Source organism: Pseudophryne corroboree, chromosome 11, assembly GCF_028390025.1.
Source record: "Pseudophryne corroboree isolate aPseCor3 chromosome 11, aPseCor3.hap2, whole genome shotgun sequence".
NCBI classification, from domain to species: Eukaryota; Metazoa; Chordata; class Amphibia; order Anura; family Myobatrachidae; genus Pseudophryne; species Pseudophryne corroboree.
This window is the reverse complement of record NC_086454.1, coordinates 286,896,971-286,911,185: the sequence shown is the minus strand read 5'-3', so window position 1 is coordinate 286,911,185 and position 14,215 is coordinate 286,896,971. Positions and strand designations below refer to the sequence as shown.

Sequence of the window (14,215 nt, the reverse complement as noted above, 5' to 3'; positions counted from 1 at the left end):
GGCCATTGCTGTATCTTGCAGCTCTGTGTCACTGCAAGTATCCATTCCATATCTGTGCGGCATTTTTGTGAGCAGTATATATAGTATTACAGTGCAGCATTTAGGTGACTAACAGTATAAAGTTGTACAGTAGGCCATTGCTGTATCTTGCAGCTCTGTGTCACTGCAAGTATCCATTCCATATCTATGCGGCATTTTTGTGAGCAGTATATATAGTATTACAGTGCAGCATTTTGGTTACCAACAGTATATAAGCACGTGAGGGAAGAGGGCCCTGCTCGTGAGAGCTTACAATCTAAAGGGGAGGGGTAGACAGACATGGGTGACACAGATGGGGTACATAGAGAACGTGGAACAGAGGGTTAGGAATCAGGATGGGATTTGGCTGGGTTTGGTGAAGAAGTGGACCCCCAGAAGGCACAAGTCAATACTTAACATTGCAACATTTTACTGGGCTATGCAGGAGAAAATTAAAAATAGGGGAAACTAAAAATAATAAAAAAGAATCAATAACTTCTACCGCTTTCAAAAAGGTCAATGGAAGCTGAAATAATGGACAACTACCTCATGGAAGCCAGATACAGTATACCAAACAGTACTTAGCAGAGTTAGGAATGAGTGCTTATGAAATACAGTAACATTTTGTCATAATATTTCAGAAACTGCATGGCTGGTCTCTTGCACTCTTTTGCTCTAATACTCCACCTGCTTTAGGATTTATATTCAAAAACATTATGTCTCCATAATCCCAAAAATGTCAGTCTTCTTCCAGTGATTTGGACCAATAATACCATTGATTAGAACAAATAATTCCTGTGATTTTGTCATTTTCTTCTAGTAATTTGGACCAATAATACCATTGATTAGAACAAATAATTCCTGTGATTTTGTAATTTTCTTCCAGTGATTTGGACCAATAATACCATTGATTAGAACGAATAATTCCAGTGATTTTGTCATTTTCTTCCAGTGATTTGGACCAATAATACCATTGATTAGAACAAATAATTCCTGTGATTTTGTCATTTTCTTCTAGTAATTTGGACCAATAATACCATTGATTAGAACAAATAATTCCTGTGATTTTGTAATTTTCTTCCAGTGATTTGGACCAATAATACCACTGATTAGTAGTGATGAGCACCGGAAATTTTTCGGGTTTTGTGTTTTGGTTTTGGGTTCGGTTCCGCGGCTGTGTTTTGGGTTCGAACGCGTTTTGGCAAAACCTCACCAAATTTTTTTTGTCGGATTCGGGTGTGTTTTGGATTCGGGTGTTTTTTTCAAAAAACCCTAAAAAACAGCTTAAATCATAGAATTTGGGGGTCATTTTGATCCCAAAGTATTATTAACCTCAATAACCATAATTTCCACTCATTTTCAGTCTATTCTGAACACCTCACACCTCACAATATTATTTTTAGTCCTAAAATTTGCACCAAGGTCGCTGGATGACTAAGCTCAGCGACCCAAGTGGCCGACACAAACACCTGGCCCATCTAGGAGTGGCACTGCAGTGTCACGCAGGATGGCCCTTCAAAAAACTACTCCCCAAACAGCACATGATGCAAAGAAGAAAAAAAAGAGGCGCAATGAGGTAGCTGTGTGAGTAAGCTAAGCGACCCTAGTGGCCGACACAAACACCTGGCCCATCTAGGAGTGGCACTGCAGTGTCACGCAGGATGGCCCTTCCAAAAAACACCCCCCAAACAGCACATGACGCAAAGAAAAAAAGAGGCGCGATGAGGTAGCTGTGTGACTAAGCTAAGCGACCCTAGTGGCCGACACAAACACCTGGCCCATCTAGGAGTGGCACTGCAGCGTCACGCAGGATGGCCCTTCAAAAAACACTCCCCAAACAGCACATGACGCAAAGAAGAAAAAAAAGATGCGCAATGAGGTAGCTGTGTGACTAAGATAAGCGACCCTAGTGGCCGACACAAACACCTGGCCCATCTAGGAGTGGCACTGCAGTGTCACGCAGGATGGCCCTTCCAAAAAACACCCCCCAAACAGCACATGACGCAAAGAAAAAAAGAGGCGCAATGAGGTAGCTGTGTGACTAAGATAAGCGACCCAAGTGGCCGACACAAACACCTGGCCCATCTAGGAGTGGCACTGCAGTGTCACGCAGGATGGCCCTTCCAAAAAACACCCCCCAAACAGCACATGACGCAAAGAAAAAAAGAGGCGCAATGAGGTAGCTGTGTGACTAAGATAAGCGACCCAAGTGGCCGACAGAAACACCTGGCCCATCTAGGAGTGGCACTGCAGTGTCACGCAGGATGGCCCTTCAAAAAACTACTCCCCAAACAGCACATGACGCAAAGAAGAAAAAAAAGATGCGCAATGAGGTAGCTGTGTGACTAAGATAAGCGACCCTAGTGGCCGACACAAACACCTGGCCCATCTAGGAGTGGCACTGCAGTGTCACGCAGGATGGCCCTTCCAAAAAACACCCCCCAAACAGCACATGACGCAAAGAAAAAAAGAGGCGCAATGAGGTAGCTGTGTGACTAAGATAAGCGACCCAAGTGGCCGACACAAACACCTGGCCCATCTAGGAGTGGCACTGCAGTGTCACGCAGGATGGCCCTTCCAAAAACTACTCCCCAAACAGCACATGACGCAAAGAAAAATTAAAGAAAAAAGAGGTGCAAGATGGAATTGTCCTTGGGCCCTCCCACCCACCCTTATGTTGTATAAACAGGACATGCACACTTTAACCAACCCATCATTTCAGTGACAGGGTCTGCCACACGACTGTGACTGAAATGACGGGTTGGTTTGGACCCCCACCAAAAAAGAAGCAATTAATCTCTCCTTGCACAAACTGGCTCTACAGAGGCAAGATGTCCACCTCATCATCATCCTCCGATATATCACCGTGTACATCCCCCTCCTCACAGATTATCAATTCGTCCGGACTGGAATCCACCATCTCAGATCCCTGTGTACTTTGTAGAGGCAATTGCTGCTGGTGAATGTCTCCACGGAGGAATTGATTATAATTCATTTTAATGAACATCATCTTCTCCACATTTTCTGGATGTAACCTCGTACGCCGATTGCTGACAAGGTGAGCGGCGGCACTAAACACTCTTTCGGAGTACACACTTGTGGGAGGGCAACTTAGGTAGAATAAAGCCAGTTTGTGCAAGGGCCTCCAAATTGCCTCTTTTTCCTGCCAGTATAAGTACGGACTGTCTGACGTGCCTACTTGGATGCGGTCACTCATATAATCCTCCACCATTCTTTCAATGGGGAGAGAATCATATGCAGTGACAGTAGACGACATGTCCGTAATCGTTGTCAGGTCCTTCAGTCCGGACCAGATGTCAGCAGTCGCTCCAGACTGCCCTGCATCACCGCCAGCGGGTGGGCTCGGAATTCTGAGCCTTTTCCTCGCACCCCCAGTTGCGGGAGAATGTGAAGGAGGAGATGTTGACAGGTCGCGTTCCGCTTGACTTGACAATTTTGTCACCAGCAGTTCTTTGAACCCCAGCAGACTTGTGTCTGCCGGAAAGAGAGATCCAAGGTAGGTTTTAAATCTAGGATCGAGCACGGTGGCCAAAATGTAGTGCTCTGATTTCAACAGATTGACCACCCGTGAATCCTTGTTAAGCGAATTAAGGGCTCCATCCACAAGTCCCACATGCCTAGCGGAATCGCTCTGTGTTAGCTCCTCCTTCAATGTCTCCAGCTTCTTCTGCAAAAGCCAGATGAGGGGAATGACCTGACTCAGGCTGGCAGCGTCTGAACTGACTTCACGTGTGGCAAGTTCAAAAGGTTGCAGAACCTTGCACAACGTTGAAATCATTCTCCACTGCGCTTGAGACAGGTGCATTCCACCTCCTATATCGTGCTCAGTTGTATAGGCTTGAATGGCCTTTTGCTGCTCCTCCAACCACTTCTTGCTTCAGATGATGGCAGGGCAGGTTCAGGCGTTTTTGGTGGTGCTCCAAAAGTGTCCCGCAATTCTTCTGGCCACCGACAGCATCTCTTGCATGCCCCTCTCGTTTTTTAAATAATTCTGCACCACCAAATTCAAGGTATGTGCAAAACATGTGACGTGCTGGAATTTGCCCAGATTTAATGCACACACAATATTGCTGGCGTTGTCCGATGCCACAAATCCACAGGAGAGTCCAATTGGGGTAAGCCATTCCGCGATGATCTTCCTCAGTTGCCGTAAGAGGTTTTCAGCTGTGTGCGTATTCTGGAAAGCGGTGATACAAAGCGTAGCCTGCCTAGGAAAGAGTTGGCGTTTGCGAGATGCTGCTACTGGTGCCGCCGCTGCTGTTCTTGCGGCGGGAGTCCATACATTTACCCAGTGGGCTGTCACAGTCATATAGTCCTGAGCCTGCCCTGCTCCACTTGTCCACATGTCCGTGGTTAAGTGGACATTGGGTACAACTGCATTTTTTAGGACACTGGTGAGTCTTTTTCTGAGGTCTGTGTACATTTTCGGTATCGCCTGCCTAGAGAAATGGAACCTAGATGGTATTTGGTACCGGGGACACAGTACCTCCAACAAGTCTCTAGTTGGCTCTGCAGTAATGATGGATACCGGAACCACGTTTCTCACCACCCAGGATGCCAAGGCCTCAGTTATCCGCTTTGCAGCAGGATGACTGCTGTGATATTTCATCTTCCTCGCAAAGGACTGTTGGACAGTCAATTGCTTGGTGGAAGTAGTAAAAGTGGTCTTACGACTTCCCCTCTGGGATGACCATCGACTCCCAGCAGCAACAACAGCAGCGCCAGCAGCAGTAGGCGTTACACGCAAGGATGCATCGGAGGAATCCCAGGCAGGAGAGGACTCGTCAGAATTGCCAGTGACATGGCCTGCAGGACTATTGGCATTCCTGGGGAAGGAGGAAATTGACACTGAGGGAGTTGGTGGGGTGGTTTGCGTGAGCTTGGTTACAAGAGGAAGGGATTTACTGGTCAGTGGACTGCTTCCGCTGTCGCCCAAAGTTTTTGAACTTGTCACTGACTTATGATGAATGCGCTGCAGGTGACGTATAAGGGAGGATGTTCCGAGGTGGTTAACGTCCTTACCCCTACTTATTACAGCTTGACAAAGGCAACACACGGCTTGACAAATGTTGTCCGCATTTCTGTTTAAATACTTCCACACCGAAGAGCTGATTTTTTTGGTATTTTCACCAGGCATGTCAATGGCCCTATTCCTCCCACGGACAACAGGTGTCTCCCCGGGTGCCTGACGTAAACAAACCACCTCACCATCAGAATCCTCCTTGTCAATTTCCTCCCCAGCGCCAGCAACACCCATATCCTCCTCATCCTGGTGTACTTCAACACTGACATCTTCAATCTGACTATCAGGAACTGGACTGCGGGTGCTCCTTCCAGCACTTGCAGGGGGCGTGCAAATGGTGGAAGGCGCATGCTCTTCACGTCCAGTGTTGGGAAGGTCAGGCATCGCAAACGACACAATTGGACTCTCCTTGTGGATTTGTGATTTCGAAGAACGCACAGTTCTTTGCTGTGCTTTTGCCAGCTTGAGTCTTTTAATTTTTCTAGCGAGAGGCTGAGTGCTTCCATCCTCATGTGAAGCTGAACCACTAGCCATGAACATAGGCCAGGGCCTCAGCCGTTCCTTGCCACTCCGTGTGGTAAATGGCATATTGGCAAGTTTACGCTTCTCCTCCGACAATTTTATTTTAGGTTTTGGAGTCCTTTTTTTACTGATATTTGGTGTTTTGGATTTTACATGCTCTGTACTATGACATTGGGCATCGGCCTTGGCAGACAACGTTGATGGCATTTCATCGTCTCGGCCATGACTAGTGGCAGCAGCTTCAGCACGAGGTGGAAGTCGATCTTGATCTTTCCCTATTTTTGGAACCTCAACATTTTTGTTCTCCATATTTTAATAGGCACAACTAAAAGGCACCTCAGGTAAACAATGGAGATGGATGGATACTAGTATACTTATGGATGGACGAGTGACTGCCGACACAGAGGTAGCTACAGCCGTGGACTACCGTACTGCGTCTGCTGCTAATATAGACTGGATGATAATGATATAAAAAATATATATATATCACTACTGCAGCCGGACAGGTATATATTATATAATGACGGACCTGCTGGACACTGTCAGCACTGCAGACTCCTAAAGTAAGCTACTAGTATCAAGAAGATAGAAAAAAAAACACCACAGGTAGGTGGTATACAATTATGGATGGACGAGCGACTGCCGACACAGAGGTAGCTACAGCCGTGGACTACCGTACTGCGTCTGCTGCTAATATAGACTGGATGATAATGATATAAAAAATATATATATATCACTACTGCAGCCGGACAGGTATATATTATATAATGACGGACCTGCTGGACACTGTCAGCACTGCAGACTCCTAAAGTAAGCTACTAGTATCAAGAAGATAGAAAAAAAAAACACCACAGGTAGGTGGTATACAATTATGGATGGACGAGCGACTGCCGACACAGAGGTAGCTACAGCCGTGGACTACCGTACTGCGTCTGCTGCTAATATAGACTGGATGATAATGATATAAAATATATATATATATATATCACTACTGCAGCCGGACAGGTATATATTATATAATGACGGACCTGCTGGACACTGTCAGCACTGCAGACTCCTAAAGTAAGCTACTAGTATCAAGAAGATAGAAAAAAAAAACACAACAGGTAGGTGGTATACAATTATGGATGGACGAGCGACTGCCGACACAGAGGTAGCTACAGCCGTGGACTACCGTACTGCGTCTGCTGCTAATATAGACTGGATGATAATGATATAAAAAATATATATATATCACTACTGCAGCCGGACAGGTATATATTATATAATGACGGACCTGCTGGACACTGTCAGCACTGCAGACTCCTAAAGTAAGCTACTAGTATCAAGAAGATAGAAAAAAAAAACACCACAGGTAGGTGGTATACAATTATGGATGGACGAGCGACTGCCGACACAGAGGTAGCTACAGCCGTGGACTACCGTACTGCGTCTGCTGCTAATATAGACTGGATGATAATGATATAAAAAATATATATATATCACTACTGCAGGACAGGTATATATTATATAATGACGGACCTGCTGGACACTGTCAGCAGAATGCGTTTATAGAATAAAAACACCACACGACGAGTGTTTAACTTTTTCAGGCAGACAATCACAATATACTGGTGGTCAGTGGTCACTGGTCAGTCACACTGGCAGTGGCACTCTGGCAGCAAAAGTGTGCACTGTTAATGTACTCCTGCTATAACTGCTCCCCAGTCTCCCCCACAATTAAGCTGTGTGAGCAGTGAGCACTCAGCACAGTCAGATATACATAGATGATGCAGCACACTGAGGCTGAGCACAGATATGGTATACTGTGTCACTGTGTATCGTTTTTTTTCAGGCAGAGAACGGATTATATTAAATAATAATAAAACTGCACTGGTGGTCACTGGTCAGTCACTAGTAAACTCTGCACTCTCTGAGTACTCCTAAGCTCCAGTAAATCAAGTGTCTCACTCTCACTCTCTATCTATTTCTATTCTAAACGGAGAGGACGCCAGCCACGTCCTCTCCCTATCAATCTCAATGCACGTGTGAAAATGGCGGCGACGCGCGGCTCCTTATATAGAATCCGAGTCTCGCGATAGAATCTGAGCCTCGCGAGAATCCGACAGCGGGATGATGACGTTCGGGCGCGCTCGGGTTAGCCGAGCAAGGCGGGAAGATCCGAGTCTGCCTCGGACCCGTGTAAAAAGCGTGAAGTTCGGGGGGGTTCGGTTTCCGAGAAACCTAACCCGCTCATCACTATTGATTAGAACGAATAATTCCAGTGATTTTGTCATTTTCTTCCAGTGATTTGGACCAATAATACCATTGATTATAACGAATAATTCCAGTGATTTTGTCATTTTCTTCCAGTGATTTGGACCAATAATACCATTGATTAGAACTAATAATTCCAGTGATTTTGTCATTTTCTTCCAGTGATTTGGACCAATAATACCATTGATTAGAACGAATAATTCCAGTGATTTTGTCATTTTCTTCCAGTGATTTGGACCAATAATACCACTGATTAGAAGAACGAATAATTCCTGTGATATTGAGGTGTTTGTGTCGCTTAGCTTAGCCGTCCAGTGACCACAGTGACTCTCTTTTTCTCTTTTCTTTGCATCATGTGCTGTTTGGGGCCAATTTTTTGAAGTGCCATCCTGTCTGACACTGCAGTGCCACTCCTAGATGGGCCAGGTGTTTGTGCCGCCCTCTTGGGTCGCTTTGCTTAGTCATCCAGCGACCTCGGTGCAAATTTTAGGACTAAAAATAGTATTGTGAGGTGTGAGGTATTCAGAATAGACTGGAAATGAGTGGAAATTGTGGTTATTGAGGTTAATAATACTATAGGATCAAAATTACCCCCAAATTCTATGATTTAAGCTGTTTTTGAGGGGTTTTTGAAAAAAAACACCCAAATCCAAAACACACCCGAATCCGACAAAAAATTTTCAGGGAGGTTTTGTCAAAATGCGTCCAAATCCAAAACACGGCCGCGGAACCGAATCCAAAACCAAAACACAAAACCCGAAAAATGTCCGGTGCACATCTCTAATCATAATGTGAATTGGGGATACTGTGTTGCATAATGTGTACAGGCAGCCCTTCAATGTGACATAATGTGAATTAGAGCACTACTGTGGTTCATAAAATATACTAGCGCACTACTATAGGGCATAACATTAACTAAGGCACTACTGTGGTTCAGAAAATGAACTAGGGCACTATTATGGGGCATAAAATTAACAGGACAAGGGCCCTTCAAAATGTTGCTATGGGGCCCATTAAATTCTGGCTACGCCCCTGTCAAAGATAGTGAGATTTAAAAGGGTTTAGGAGATTAGAGTTGAGAGAGGGGTACAGGAAGAGGGGTAGGGGGAAAAAACAAACTACTTTTCCTTACCCCTCCTGCTTTTTACCCCATCTTGCTATACCTCTCTCTCAACCCTAAGCTCCTAAACTCTTTTGAACCTCACTATCTTTGAACCCCCTTGAACAGAACATCAGACTCCATTTAAAAAAAAAAAATTCACCTCTTTTTCCTTGCTTTTAAAATGACACTTTTTTTAAAAGTGTTTTTTTTTCTCTTTATTTACATATACCACTCGGTTTGCAGCCTGATTGCTGCACACGCTACGTTCCTTGCCCAAACCTACTGAGAAGCTCCACATCACAGCGCAGCACAACTATATCCTTTTTATTATTTCACAATCCTATACCATATTAGGGTCATAATATATTAGTGTTCTCTTTGTAATGTATGATGGTTACTGGGATGCCCTCTATACTGTATGATAGATATTACAATGCTCTCTATACAGTATATCTATGGTAAGCTGCTAGAAGGGAAGTGACAGCATGGATAGTGTGCAAAGTACCGAACATCGATACTTTACGACATGAACAAAGTTTATTATAAAGTCAGACACTCAAAGTGGGCATCTCAATCCCTGAACATTCAGATGGATGGCTCTACACCAGCTGAATGACTGATGCTAGCATTTGCATAAAGTCAAAGACGCAACTTGAAAAATAGCATGTTTGTAAAAAAAAGTGTTCCCTGGCTCAAAGATACTACCATAAGTGTTTGCACAGTGGTCGGTGACACCCGTTGCAGTTAATATCCCTCAAAAGGGGAGCATGGTTTAGTGGAAAGGGGGTGTGGTATTGCAGAATTCCCCAAGGGTGTGGCCTCGCAAGAAGACCACCGGTTGGACTAGCGCACGCAGGGGGGGTTCCGAGTACATAAAAAAATATACCCACAATACATCGACGTAGGCAACTGATTTTTGGGGGGGAAAGTTGCGGCGGAGACACGGAGAGGCTGTGTCATTGATGCTGCCGCTGGCTCCTCCTCCTATTCTAGTGCTAGGGGGAGCTGCAGCAATAGCGCACAGCTCATCCCAGGTACTGTAGTTCCTATGGGGCTAGAGAGCTCTCCTGGTGACACACTCTCTTCCTTCCGAGTCCTGAACGTGCCTCTAACCGCCGGTGCCGGGATCCTGCTGCTGGCTACTACAGTACTGTGCATGGGGAGAGGGGCTGCTTCTCCAGGCTCTAGTGGGCTGGTCTCGTGGTATCCCTGCATGTCCTCCAGTGCATGACCTCTAGCCCTGCTGGTTGCCATAGGTGAGTGTAACTGTGGAACCCGCCGGTGATGGAGGGCTGGGGCATGCAGGGAGCCCGGTAGGTGGGATGGAGGGTGTATATTTGCGCACACACACGCACATATATATATATATATATATATATAGAGTCACATGCCAAACACTCGAGATGAGAGTTGAGACAGAACCAGCACTCTGCGTTTGATTTTTCAAGATAGATTTTTACTCCAAGCAGTGTTTCCAAACATAGGTAATCACATCGACATCAGTATAAGAAGCAAAGGCATATACTCATCACTGGTAACATCCCAAACAGCCGTTTTCGGTGAACAACCTTCCTCAGGGGAATAACCATGCATATGATCTAGCTGCCATGTGAAAAAAGTGCTTGTGTGCCGTGCCTTTTTTTCACTTTTTTCACATGGCAGCTAGATCATATGTTTGGGATGTTACCAGTGATGAGTATATGCCTTTGCTTCTTATACTGATGTCGATGTGATTACCTATGTTTGGAAACACTGCTTGGAGTAAAAATCTATCTTGAAAAATCAAACGCAGAGTGCTGGTTCTGTCTCAACTCTCATCTCGAGTGTTTGGCATGTGACTCTATTCATGAATTTAACCGGACACCTGCTTTTTAATTAATGGAGAGTGTCAGTGCGGCTTCCCGGGACTTTGTTCTGTGTTTTTGCTATATATATATATATATATATATTAGGTGATTCATCGCACCCTACGGGTACTCTTCACACTGTCGCAAGGGGCTACGCCCCCTTAAACCTTGCACGTGCTTTTTTTGGGGGGGGGGGCAATATTTGTATTATATGGAGTATTACCTTCAAGCATAATGTTGTTAGTGGTTAAATATTTTACGCCCAAAGGACGTGCGATGGTCAAGGGGGCGTAGGCCTGTGCGATGGCGTGAAGAGGGCAGGGCACAATGAATGACCTAATGTGTTAATAATATGTTATGTGTACATAATGTAGGTATAAGACAATGTTCAGTAAATATCACATACACAGTGTGTGTGTTGGGAGATTATGTCTCATATATATATATATATATATATATCACTATACAGCCCCTTATCCTATATAACATCACATACACAGTGTGCACACTGGAGACTTATCCCTCATAACAGTCTATGGTATTAGCCTCTCACCAACTTCATTGTCCCCGCACACTGCACACTACAGACTCTCACTCTGCACCAGCATCAGAAACAGCAACCACCATGTTCCTTCCTGGCCGCGCAAGCCATGCCGGGAGTTGTAGTCTCCCTACAGCACTGCCGTGACATCATGGTGACATGCACCCTCCGCAGTCTATCATGCCAGATACACATATGCCCCACAGTGCCAGATATGCCCCACAGTGCCAGTTATACATATGCCCCACAGTGCCAGATATGCCCCATAATGTCAGATATACATATGCCCCACAATGCCAAATAAACATATGCCCCACAGTGCCACATATGCCGCAAAATGCCAGATATACATATGCCCCACAGTGCCAGTTATACATATGCCCCACAGTGCCAGATATGCCCCACAGTGGCAGTTATACATATGCCCCACAGTGCCAGATATGCCCCATAATGTCAGATATACATATGCCCCACAATGCCAAATAAACATATGCCCCACAGTGCCACATATGCCGCAAAATGCCAGATATACATATGCCCCACAGTGCCAGTTATACATATGCCCCACAGTGCCAGATATGCCCCACAGTGCCAGTTATACATTTGCCCCACAATGCCAGATATACATATGCCCCGCAATGCCAGATATACATATGCTCCACAGTGCCAAATATGCCCCACAGTGCCAGTTATGCATATGCCCCACAATGCCAGATATATATATATGTGCCCAGTGCCAGATATGCCCCACAATGCCAGTTATACATATGCCCCACCCACCCCACACCTCCCACCCATAGGTGTGTGCAGGGGGGGTGCCTGGTGCGCACAGGCACCCCCTAATGTCTGGCACCCCGATCTCACATGCCTGATGCAGCAATCGCCAAGCAGGCTGATTACTGTCCCCTCTGCGCTGCACCCTGTCAGGACTGCATTACTGACCAGACGCCTGGGTTAATTAAGGATGCCACCGCCCACCCATTACACCTGCCACATGCCCACCTCTCTCCTTCTATGCTATGCCAACGCCAGACACTGATGAGGATCAGCATGCAGCCAGCTTTCCTCTTAGGAAGAGAAGTTCAATACTGGCAGGCGGCCGGCAGCAGCATAAACACGTCACTAGTTTTTCCAGCAGCAGCAGTACTAGTCTGCGACTGTCAGTGTCAGTGAGTGACTGACTTGTAAGTAAGCTGCTGCACCTTGCAGGGGAAAGAGAGGGGCAGCCAGACCAGGCTGAGGACGAGCAGGGTAACTGCAGTGAGTGCCATCAGGGGTGTTTGTCTGACAATGTATCTGCTTTATTAGGATTGGCACAAGGGTGGATATTTTATATTGCATTAACGCCAATAGATGGTGCTAGACACGCCCAAAAGGCGGTGCTAGGCACACCCCTCCGACGGTGCACCCCCTAATAAAATGTGCTGTGCACGCCTATGCTCCCACCTCCCTTCCGCTGTTAACCCACTGCTGCTGTGTCTGGGTCGGGGGACAGAGAGGAGAGCAGAGCGTGGGCCCATCCCTCAGTACTGCTCAGTCAGACTCTGGTAGTCTCCGGCTGCGGCGTGTATTTTCTCAACTGAGCACTGGTTCGTTATCCAATCAGAGCTTGTGGACCGGCAGCCGCGGCTCCTGATTGGCTGCCGGTTTGTGAGTTCTCATTGGCTAATGAACTGGTGCTCAATTGAGAAGATACACAACGCGACCGGAGCCCAAAGTCTGACTGAGCGACACTGAGGGATGCGACCGCGCTGCGCTCTCCTCTTCCCTGACACAGCATTGGGCTGGGAAGGGGAGGAGGAGCACATCGGCAGCTTTTACCGTAATAGCCACTAACGGCGGCTATGGTGTGTGTGAGTGGTGGACCGCATGTATGGCGTATGGGTGGCTAGATTCTTAACGGTACACCATACCCGAGCATAGCGCCACACTTGCAGGCCTGGTCTCTCCTATCCAGATCTGTGCCTTTATGACTCAGAGCTTCTAGCTACGCCCAGCATTAGCAAATGAGGCATAGAGTCACAGATCTGGACAAATATATATATATATATATATATATATATATATAGTGTATATATTTTATATATATATATATATATATGTGTGAACAGAATTGGTATAGCGCCACTTGTAAGGTAGAAATCTCAATAATGCTGTATAGCTAGATGGTGCACTAAAAGTGCAGTAAAAACACCATAAAAGCCCACACAACCTTAATCATTGGTTTCAGCCAACCCCTAAAAATACAACACTGGTATAGTATTGTTAAAAAGATAGAAAAGGGAGGGATAGGGGTACCGGCGACAGGTGTAGCTAAAACAAGATTTTTAAGACTAGATTTGTACATATTTAAAACATATTTAGAACAGCGGTTTCTATAGCAACAGCTTCAGGAAACAACAACAAAGAGGGGAACACGCTATTTTATTATTTATATCATAATGAGAGCTACCAATCTAATGTTTAAAGAGTGCTTGTGCACTCTTTAAACATTAGTGAGTGAGTGAGATCCTAAGGGACACTAAATAAATATGATAATAATAAGAAATAAAATTAATAAATATAATAGAGCTAATATTAATAATATAAAATAAGGAATGGTGCGTGCATTAAGAATCGTGTAGTCATCCCTATGACCCAATTATAGTGATATTAAATTACCAAGTTATTTAGGACTAGTGTATATTAGTGATATTAAAAACTACGTTTCACCATTATAAAATGGTGCTAATTGTTTGGACGGTATTCATTGCATGTCGCCCGTCATTGTTACAGTACCCGATATTCCCAGGTAGTCCCCCTTCCTGGTACTGATCAGGCCCAAACACTGCTTAGCTTCCAAGATCAGACGAGATTGGGCGTACCAGTGTGGTTTGACTGTACGC

The 14,215-nt window shown here is 45.4% G+C and overlaps 1 pseudogene; it reads right to left on the bottom strand.

The window, feature by feature from the left end:
- Positions 1-14,096: 14,096 nt before the first annotated feature.
- On the bottom strand, positions 14,097-14,215 carry LOC134971490 (5S ribosomal RNA; annotated as a pseudogene).